This window comes from Falco cherrug (genome assembly GCF_023634085.1).
Source record: "Falco cherrug isolate bFalChe1 chromosome W unlocalized genomic scaffold, bFalChe1.pri SUPER_W_unloc_1, whole genome shotgun sequence".
Taxonomy (NCBI): Eukaryota; Metazoa; Chordata; class Aves; order Falconiformes; family Falconidae; genus Falco; species Falco cherrug.
Genome location: NW_026599288.1, coordinates 4,083,452 through 4,094,489, shown reverse-complemented (window position 1 = coordinate 4,094,489; position 11,038 = coordinate 4,083,452). Strand labels below are relative to the sequence as shown.

General features: G+C 42.0%; 1 long non-coding RNA gene and 1 pseudogene across 1 annotated transcript; one reads left to right on the top strand and one right to left on the bottom strand.

Moving 5' to 3' along the window:
* Window positions 1-3,791: 3,791 nt before the first annotated feature.
* The window catches only part of LOC129734136 (F-BAR domain only protein 2-like), a 78,720-nt pseudogene continuing 71,473 nt past the window's right edge, over window positions 3,792-11,038 (top strand).
* Window positions 5,249-10,458, bottom strand: LOC129734885 (uncharacterized). Its single transcript, XR_008730430.1, has 2 exons — window positions 10,395-10,458; window positions 5,249-7,346 (listed from the first exon to the last, which is right to left on the bottom strand). It is a non-coding gene; the product is annotated as an uncharacterized LOC129734885 (long non-coding RNA).

The following is an 11,038-nucleotide window of genomic DNA, read 5'->3' as shown; positions in this document are numbered from 1 at the left end:
TACTGACCTCTTCCTCTAACCTCCTTTTCACTACATGTTGACATGTGTAAAGCTTAGACCCAAATATTTAATGATGTTTCCATGGTTCTGCACCCAAATTTTCACTCACAAGTATCTTTATGCATACAGCAGGCTTACCAAATGTTATTTGATTTCCACAGTTCATCACTGAAACTGAATATGTAGACATAGATGCACAGCTGTGTACAGGTCCTATGCCTCACCTTGTAGAACAGGGCTCATCAAACTTTTTAAACAGGGGGCCGGTTCACTGTTCCTCAGACACTTTCGGGGCCGGATTATAGTTTGGAAAAAAATGAACGAATTCCTATGCACACTGCACATATCTTATTTGTAGTAGTGCACAAAAACCAGGAAAAAGAATGCAATATTTAAAATGAAGAACAATTGTAATCAACAAAAACAAATAATATTTCAATGTGAACTATGGGCCTGCTTTTGGCTAATGAGATGGTCATTGTTAGGTTCCATATTTGTCACTGCCAGTCGTAGCAAGTGATGCAAGTGTTCATCAGTTAGTCTGGATCTGATTGGAGATTTCAGATGTTTCATTTGGGAAAAAGTCTGCTCACAGACATAGGTGCTGCCAAAGATGGTTGCAATTTGGAGTGCATGGTTCCTGAGATTATGATATGTCTCTGAGGGGAGAGATGCATAGAAATTAGTAAGGCTGCTTGATTTGAATGCATCTTTCAGCGAGTCACAAGTCTTTAGTTCGGCCAATTCCATTTGGTAAATTGGATCAACAGTTTCAATGTCAACAGAAAATGGGTTCCGGAAAAAGCTGTATGTCCTGTTCATGGAGACAAAGCTCTTTAAATCTAATTTGAAACTCCTTTTGCAACATTTCTAGTACATCCATACATGTTTTGTTCGGGAATGCAACTGCTGGTTTTTCTGCAGACAGGTTTTGAGTTGTGGGGAGATGGCAGAAGTTTTCCTCCTTTACTTGATTAATGAGCAGGTCTAATTTGACTTGAAATGCTTTCACATGTGAATATGTATCACAGATGAGCTTCCCCTTTCCTTGAAACTGGACGTTGAAATTGTTGAGTAGCTCTGTTACATCTGTCAGAAACGCAATGTGCCATTTCCTTTCTGCATCTTTGAGCTCTGGTACTTCTTTGCTTTTAGAAAGCACAAAATCATAAACCTGTGGAAGTCAGTCGTAAAATCGTTTTAAAACTGTCCCTCGACTCAGCCAACGGACTTCTGTGTGGTACAGAATATCTTCATAGGCAACATTTAGCTCAGACAGAAATTCCTGACACTGTCTGTGGTTTAGTGCACGAGCTCTAATGAAGTTAACACAAGAAACCACAATTTTCATGACAGAGTCCAGCTTCAGTGATTTACAACACAGGGCTTGTTGGTGGATGATGCGGTGTATGGCTATTGGATGTGAATGGTTGTGTTTGTCCATCTCTTTGTTAATGTGTGCAACCACTCCTTTCACGGACCCCACCATGCTAGGAGCACCATCAGTTGTCACACTGAATAGTTTAACCCAGTCCATCTCCAAATCGTTCATAGTTTGGCAAACTTTCTCATAGATATCCTCTCCTGTAGTTGTTCCTTTGATGCTTTTCAGTGCAGCAAGCTCCTCTATGACTTCAAAAGAATCATTTGTCCACTAATGAAAATTAGAAGTTGTGCAGAATCACGAACATCATTGCTTTCGTTGAGTGCCAATGAGAAATAGCAAAGGGTTTTTTTTTCAGGAGTTTTGCAACTGCCGATTCAAATTTTCCCCCATTTCTTCAATCCTTCGTGTAATTGTAGGTCCTGAAAGGCTCACTGTACTAAATAAATCCGCTTTCTCTGGACACATCTCTTTGGCCGCAGAAAGAAGGCATTCTTTAACAAATTCTCCCTCTGTGAATGCTCTGCCAGTGCGCGCTATGAGCTTGGCAACTTGATAGCTTGCTCGAAGTGATGATATATTGAGCTGCTTTTGCTTCACAGAAGTATTTTGCTGAGTTGCCAATCCATGTTTCAGTCTTAATATTTTATCTTTTCTCACTTGTCCAACCAAAGAATCATATTTATGTTGAGTTTCGTAGTGTCGACACAAATTGTATTCCTTGAACACAGACACTGAATTCTGGCATATCAGACAAACAGCTCCTTCTTTGTACTCCATGAAAAAATAATCAGAAGTCCATTTTTCTTGGAATACCCCGCACTCGGAGTCAATTGTTCTTTTTTTTGACATGATGGTGCGTGCGCTTCCCACTGGTGCTGGCTTGCTTGTCCTGCCTGGGAGCTGGAGGGAGGGAGAGACCCCTCCACCGCCCCCCCCTCAGCCCTGCCGTGCAGTCCGGACAGGGTGGCCAGAAGGGATGCATGGATGAAGTGGCAGGCAGTCATCTGCGGCTGCTTGGTTTCCCCCACCAACCCCCAGCGGGGGGTGGGGGGGTGGGGGTTGGGGTGGCAGGGGGGTTCTGTAAATACCGGGGGCCGGATTGAGGACCTTGGGGGGGGGCATAGTTTGAGGACTCCTGAGTAAGATCTTAAATACAGAGTTATTCTGGTGGGTTTGTAATGCAGTGGCATTCAGGGTTTGCATTGAGCAAATACAGAAAGTTAATAAGGTACCTATTAATGCATCAGTATTAAAAATTATTCTGAGCTTCCAACTGGTTAGATAGGACTGAAATTGTTTACTTTTTGCATTTGCAGTTATCTTATTTTTAATAAAAGTGGATCTGGCTTCCTCAAACCTATTTTGCTAGTTATTAGGTCTTAATTGCATTTCTAATGCACAAAGTGTTTAAAAAAAGTGTTTGTATAGCCTCGTATTTGTTATTAACTACTTCAAACAGTTTATTGAACTGTTGTGATTAGACTTGTACTTGACTATATTTTAAAAAAACCCAAACATTTCCTACTATTTGGTGGTTTTATCCTTTTATTTTTCAAACATAAAAGCCATGCTCTGTAAATAGTCCTTTTAAAGTTTGCTGTATTTTGGTATATTCAACTTAGTTCTGCCCGTACTTTTTACAGACCTTCCTGTAATTGCACTTATGTTAAACTGATCTGCATTTTGATGAACTTTTTCAGGTTACAGCTTACTGCAGTCTTAGGAACAGTCATTTTATAGGTGTCTGACTTTTTGTTTGTTTGGGTTTTTTTTCCCTGATGCTTGGAAGAAGTAAAGCAAATCTTAGTGCACTTAATGCTTCACAGAAGTGGGCCTACTACTGTGGCTACTGTGAGGTTCCTCCATCCACCTGTGGCTTCTTCCACTTAAGTTGGCAGATCCCTGCCTGCTGTCTCCTCCTTGCTCCCATCTCTTTTGATGAGCAATACAGCTGTTCATGTACTCACAGTGATCTAGATTACTGATCTTTATTTTTATTTGCTAGCTTTATTTTTCAGTTGTGTAATTTCCCTGATTTGGTATGCCTTACAAACCTGTACAAACATTTTTGCAGAACAAAAAGGACAGAAATGGTTGGAGTGGTGTCTGACCAAATCCTCAGGCTTCTTTCACTGCAGATGTAGAGCTGCTGTTGTGAAAAGTCCAGGATTCTGCTTCCCACCCCTCTTTCCCTTCCAACATGAACATGCATGTGATTTTCCTGAGGGCGTGCTTCTGTGTCTTTAGTAGCGGCAGCGTTATGCATCTGAAGCTTTTGGAAGGCAGGAGAATGGATAGTTTGACAGGAAAACTCTTATTGTAGCAGTGAGTGTTGTTACACTATGCCTTGCCTCACCTTCCTTTCATTTATTGTTGCTTTTCTCCTGTTTGGTGGAAGTTCACCATGGTGCCACAGGTGATAAGCCTGCTGAGTTTATTAATCAGTTTTTAGGGCACTGTTTCAGTTTTAATGGTGAGATATACCTTACTGAAAAGGGTTGTTAAGCATTGGAACAGGCTGCCCAGGGGAGTGGTGGAGTCACCATCCCTGGAGGTATTTAAAAAAATGCATAGATTTGGTGCTTAGGGACATGGTTTAGTGGTGGGCTTGGCAGTCCTGAGTTAATGGTTGGACTTGTTCTCAAAGGTCTTTTCCAACCTAAATGATTCTATGATTCTAAGTTTTAAAACTAAAGAATAAACAAAGGGGAGTTAATGATTTATACAAATTTTACAAAAAACAGCTATCAATGAAGTATGAAGAACTGGGGAGGTGGAATATGCAGTGATCCCAAAGTATGAATTTTAGTTCATGGGAAATGAAGGAATGCAGTATGAAGCATGTGTAAAATGGGAAGTGAAAGAATACAAGACCTGTAGAAATCTAGAAAATAAATGGCTTTAAAAATATGTAATAGAAGAGTTGTCATTCAAAGGGTAATAGTGGCTGCTGAGGTGATTTTAGGTTTTGCATATAAGGGATTGAAGGGATCTAATAGCAACTGGTAAAAAGCTGAAGCATTAGAAATCATTCACTTAATGAAACTTGATCAGTTATTAAAATGCATAGGTTCTATACTTTGTTCTGTAATTGGTTTAGCATGTTGTTTCATAGTTCTTTATTATTAATCTCTAGAGGGAAAGGAACAACGGCTTTGATGTCCTCTATCACAACATGAAACATGGGCATTTGTCAACAAAAGACTTAACAGACTTTACAAGAGAAAGGTAAGTATTCATCCTTACTAATCCTGGCTCTTAAATGAAACCCAGAAATAGTATATTAAAGTTTGTGTTACAGTAAAATGCAAAATACATAAAAATCAACAAGCATTTTAAAATATACCTCATATTCTACAAGAACGTTTAGGCTCACCCCAATTACCTAGAACTGAATACTGACTCTTAAGCATTAATAACAAGATTCTAATTTTTAGGTTTGAATTAAAAAAACAAGAGTAAAAAGCTAGAAATGTCACATTAGATGTCTACCAGTTTATTTAAATTAATTTCAATTTTTTGTTATGTTTGGAAGAAAAGCAATAACTTAAGTAGCAAAAATTACCAGTTTTTCAAAGCTTTTGGCCATAGATGTAGATTTAGGGTATCAGCAAGTTCTAGTATGATCTTAAATTATACTTTTAGATTACAATGTTGAGAAACTAGGTTGGTTAAAGAAAAGGGAATTATAAGTATGGACAAGAAAATAATATGCAGAAAATAACCTGGGTTGTTGTTTATGGGATGGACGGTGTTGTCCCAGAACTGAAATCTACAAATGTGACAACTTCCTAAACAGGTGTTCCGAAGAGGGTCCCCCGTGGAGAGTCGACCAAGTCACGACAATCACACCAATATGGCTACATGCCGTGCTCCCTTTATTAAACAAACAGGTCATATTTATAACAAACCGACCGCTCACACGACTTTACACACAGGTGACTGGATAAAAGTTTCTGGTCACGTGGGCGTCCCTGTCGCTGATTGGTGAGCATGCTGCAGGCGCCTGATCAGAGTGTGCCGATGAGAGTGTTGATTTCGTGGTTCCCAGGACTTGCTCTGCACCTGGCTTCTTGTTTGGGCATAGCTTGTTTTCTTTCTCCCACTGCTTGTTCCCAGGACAATTTAAAGCTGCACTGCAGCTTCAACTAACAGGCCTGGGTTGTCCAACCCAGACAATGGTAACATATGTCCTCGGTCCTTTAAAAATCCCTCTACATATCCCCCTTTATCTTTTTGGACAACCCATGTGTGTTTCACAATAGATGTTAAACGTTTCTTCACACAAGAAAACAAACAGCTAAAACCTAAAAACATTACAACAATGAATATAACAAAGCATATTCCTTCCATCAATAACGTCTTTAACCAACCTGTTATCCCCAATCCTCTCAACCATTCATCAAAGGGATTATCATCAGCAAGAATATGCTTCATGTTTCCCTGCAGTTGTGACAACTTCTTGTGCATCGATATGGAATGATCGGAAAGGTTCATACAACACATCCCTTCAAAATCCTCACAACTGTGTCCATGTGCTAATAGAAAAAATCTATTGCAGCTCTCTTTTGTAACATAGCATGCCTAACACTATGTACATCAAGCAATAACAAACTTAAAATCTGTGATGTAAGATTAAATTATTTCTCTCCCCAGCCCGCTAACCTTCGTATATTCTTAGCATTTAATGCTGCCATTGCCCCGTGATAAATATGGAGGCTAGGACATTTGCTGTTACGGAATGTAGATTGACTCGGTCATTACATATTTCATCAAAGGTGCACAGTGCCCTCCGTGATCTGTGACACTGTTGAGTCATTTTCAATAAGTCTTTCATATGTGGAGCAAACAAAGTCAAACGCCCTAAATAACATGGTCCACCGACAGGGTACAAAGGAATCCCTGGCCACGCTCTGTCCCCACATATCAAAAAGACTCCCGGTGGACACTGATACATCTATATGGAAACCCCCGGTTTTCAATTCACCCCAAATAGGTGAACCGGTTAGATTTTGAAACCCTGTATAAAACCCCCATTCACCTTGATGTGTTAGCCATAACTGCCACGGGTCACCAAACCAAATTACTCCAATGCCATTCACAGCTTGAAGTGGTGATGACATGTGGGTACAGTCTGCCATACCAGTTGCAGTAACATTAACATATTCAACAGGTACAATGCTAGCCAATAGGTCTAACTCCTGCAAAGGTAAATGATGTGGCTGATTTAAATTCTCAATAACCGTCTTCTGCCACTCTGCATTACGCATAGAAGGCCAAACATATTGCCCATTGGGACTCATAAATGTACCATTCTGATTGGAAGTCAGACCCACTGTTTTAACATTCCAAAAACCATCAAAAATTGTTTCATTCTCTTGCAGGGGAATACCAATTAAACAAATTCTAAAAGGGGTTGTCTGCTTGTTGCAGACAAACAAAAGTCTGTTACTCCCGTGATATTTGCCCATGTCACCCATATGTTTGTCCTAGGCAAGATGTCAAAAATATTTTGGCCAATGGGAAAAAAATTCATCAAGACCGTAAACCAAGTCCACCACTCAAACATGTTTACTCTTGCAATTTCCACAATTTTTTCTCTCTCTCTTTTTTTTTTTTTTTTTTTTTTTACATTCCACCCCACAAATCTGTGCTTTCACAGATTCTGATGATGTATACTGTCTCCAATCAGCATGGTATTACACTAGTCGTATGCTTTCTCTTGCTTCATGCCCGGTTACTAATCAAACACATACACTCTTTACACCATTTACATTTAAGCTTTGGCTTACAGAACCGTTTTACCCCACATAGCATACATTGGCATAATACCCGCGGGTTACATCCCTTACAACATAGACAGTTTATTCTGTCTGCTCGCTCTGAGTCTTCTCTTCCGTCTTCTGATCTTGACATACAGGTCGCACAAACTTGCTAGGGACCCATATAGGTCCTTTATCTGTGGAGATACAAAAATAGCCTCTACCAATAAAGAACACCGGATTAGGTCCTTCCCATACACCTGAAGCCATATTTTTATACAGAACATTCAAACCAGGAACTGTAATTGTTTGGTTCCCTTGCGCTGTTTGGTGATGTATAACAACAGGTGGTCCCTCTCTATCCTCCGTAAGGGAAAGATAGTTTAAGGTAAACAACACCTTAGTCAACCCTTTAGTTACATCTATGTCCTGCGATACTTTCTGTCTCTGAAGATAATCCTTCAGGGTACGGTTTGCCCTTTCAACAACTGCTTGCCCCGTTGGGGAGTGAGGAATCCCTTTAACGTTTTTAATTCCCCAAGTTGTCATAGACCTAGCGACTCGTTGATTACTATACGCTGGACCATTGTCTGTTTTTATTTCTACAGGTACTCCCATGACAGCAAAACAAGACATTAAGTGTCTCTTCACATGTAATGCCTTTTCACCGGTTTGTGCAGTGGCCCATATAAAATGAGAATAGGTGTCAATTGTGACATGCACATACTTAAGCTTCCCAAAGTCAGGTACATGTGTTACATCCATTTGCCAAACCTGAAGTACCTTCAGACCTTTTGGGTTAGTGCCCACCCCTAAACCAGGTCCATGATGACTACATTGAGGACAGGAGCGGACAATACCCTTTGCATCTGCTATAGGTATTTGATACTGTTAATGTAAAGACTTTACATTCTGATGAAACGTCTCATGGCTGTTACGAGCTTCTTCAAACTTATTTGTTGGAGGAGTTATTGCCAGACAGCTGACTGCTTCACCAGCTCTAGCATTACCTTCGCCAAAACCAATGGTCCACTGATGACTTCTAATATGCAATAATACAAAATTCATGTTTTCTCTATCGAAGAGTACTATGCAGTCGTATAAACATTTCACCAAGATGTTGGTTCTTTGTCTCTCTCAACAAGGCATCTTCAATGTGCTGTACTACACCAACTACGTACAATGAGTCTGATACTATGTTTACAGGTGTATTGTTCCAGCTTCCCAATGCCCAACACACTGCTTTCAGTTCTAAGGTTTGAAGGTTGTCCCGTGGTTCACCGGTGATCACGTGTTTCTGCCACTGATTATCGGATTGCCAAACACACGCAGCCTTCTTTTTCTTTTGCCCTGCATCTGTAAACACCGTTGGCCCGTCAACTGGTCTTTTTGAGTATAACGGTCTCGCAATCCACTGATAATGTTCTAACATCTTCCAGAGAGGTCCTTTCGGCCAGTTGTTGTGTACAACACCTGTATAGCCCATCAAGGCTTCCTGTATGGCTGTTGAATGTCTCAGAAGACATTCATAATCATCACCACGGACTGGAATACTGATATCTGCCGGTTCAGTCCCATCAATTTCAACAGTCCTGTCTCTTCCTTTTCTCACCAAGGCCGCTATTGCTTCAGATCAACTTAAAATACGATGTCTGGGTTGCAATGGCAAAAACAACCACTCTAAAATGATTGCCGTATTTTCCCCCTTTTTCTTTTGCCGTTGCAAAATAAGGGCAAAAGGTGAAGTGGCAACATCACAAACCAAAAAAGATAACAGATGATTTGCCATTCGGCGACCACACCAGCCAGTCTGAATCTTGCGGGACACAACTTCCAGGGCAGCCCACTGTTCTGGTGAATAAGTTAGAGGACTGTTGGCTTCGGTGCCATGCAACCAGTATCGGAACGGTTGTAAATCATCATTAGTGAGGCTCTTTGTGTGTCATCAAGGTGTAAGGGAATCGTGAAAAAGACAGAACAGTCTTACAAGTCCATCACAACAATTTGACAAATCTGAAGGATCATCATAAAAGGTGGAAGAGCAGGTTGCAACACTCCCATCGCTAAAATCTGATCGTTAACCTTCCATAAATCATGTCCCAGTTATGTGCATCAAGATTATTAATCAGTACTGGACAAGCTAATGAGCTGGTCACCTGCCAATCACCCTCCAAAACAGCATCACGAATAACACCAGACCAACGCTGTAGAATTGGATCTTTTCTTGAGTTCAGCATTGGAGGGGTAGTTGGGCTAACTGGAGGAACTGCAGGTATTTAAGTAATAGGCAGGTTCATTTCAACTCACTTTTCCATTTTTCTTAATTTACCTATTACCTCCTGTAAGGATTTCTCTGTATTGTTATCACAAAGTTTCTCCCCACCTTCTTCCTTAAATTCATCCGATGATGTTTCAGGAAGAGGAGGATATGACATCAGACGTTGCTTTTGCCCCGCCCTGACGTGATCTACGAGCTGTAGCCACCCTCCGTTTTGGTTTTGCTCCACCCACAGCTCCGATTGGTGCAGCAGGACTCGCTGCCCCGCCCTCCTGGGGAGGCTCAGCCGCCTTTTCCGGGTTCGGGTCAGTTACCGCAGGCTCCCGAGGAGTAATTTCCGGTTTGTCCGCTGTCTTATCGAAAAGCTCCTGCGCTATTGAACACGCAGGGGCGGACATACCCTTCATAGGACGAGTATGCCCAACTCCGAAAAGTGTAGCCAAGAGAGAAGGCTTAGGTGAATCACCCTTCTGCTCTATTGGCTTTTCTACCACATTTCTCCCCAACGCTTCTATGGCCGCTGCCGCTACATTTTTTTTCGCCTTCATAGTTTCCAGAGTGTTAACTATTGACCGCCACGTAGCTCCTAACACTTTAGCTTCTTTTCCTTCTTTGCCTCCCTCGACCGTAGTATCCCAAAGGCAATTTCCCACTTCTCTCCATTCCGCAATACTAAACAATAACGCAGTCTTGGGGATCTTATTCCTTTTTTCATGCCCAGCAAACTAAGGCCTCCACTTCTGTCTCTTTAAGGCCCCCCCCCTCTTAAGGAGGATGCTAGTTAACAGTTTAATTGCCGCGTCTAATTCCATCGCGGTCTTCTCAGAGCTCTCCCCTCTCACACACAGAAAGGGTATCAGCGGAGAAGCCCCGCCGCACTCGTTGCAGCCTTCCGTAGTGCCCCCCCCCCCCCCCCCCGAGGAAATCAGCGGGGAGCCCCGCCGCGATTTACTCTCCGCGGTTTTACCACTGGCGGGGGTGCGATCTGCAGCTCTACACCGAACTCCGGACTCCGCTTTTCGCCTTCCAGGCTACCTCCAGCTCCGATCTCCAGCTCCCTAATCAGATAGCTTCCCTTCGGGTCCGATGCACGGGGACTTTAGCATTTAAGCGAACAGCATTTAAGCTAAACCGCGTTTAAGTGAAGAAATGGGTCCCTGTTTAGGTACCAGATGAGGAGGGTCCCCCTTGGAGAATCGGCCAAGTCACGACAATCACACCAATATGGCTACATGCCGTGCTCCCTTTATTAAACAAACAGGTCATATTTATAACTTAAACCGACCGCTCACACGACTTTACACACAGGTGATTGGATAAAAGTCTCTGGGCCACATGGGTGTCCCTGTCGCTGATTGGTGGGCATGCTGCAGGTGCCTGATCAGAGTGTGCCGATGAGAGTGTTGATTTCGTGGTTCCCAGGACTTGCTCTGCACCTGGCTTCTTGTTTGGGCATAGCTTGTTTTCTTTCTCCCACCGCTTGTTCCCAGGACAATTTAAAGCTGCACTGCAGCTTCAACTAACAGGCCTGGGTTGTCCAACCCAGACAATGGTAACATATGTCTTCGGTCCTTTAAAAATCCCTCTACAGTGTTCTTTATAAAAGAAGAC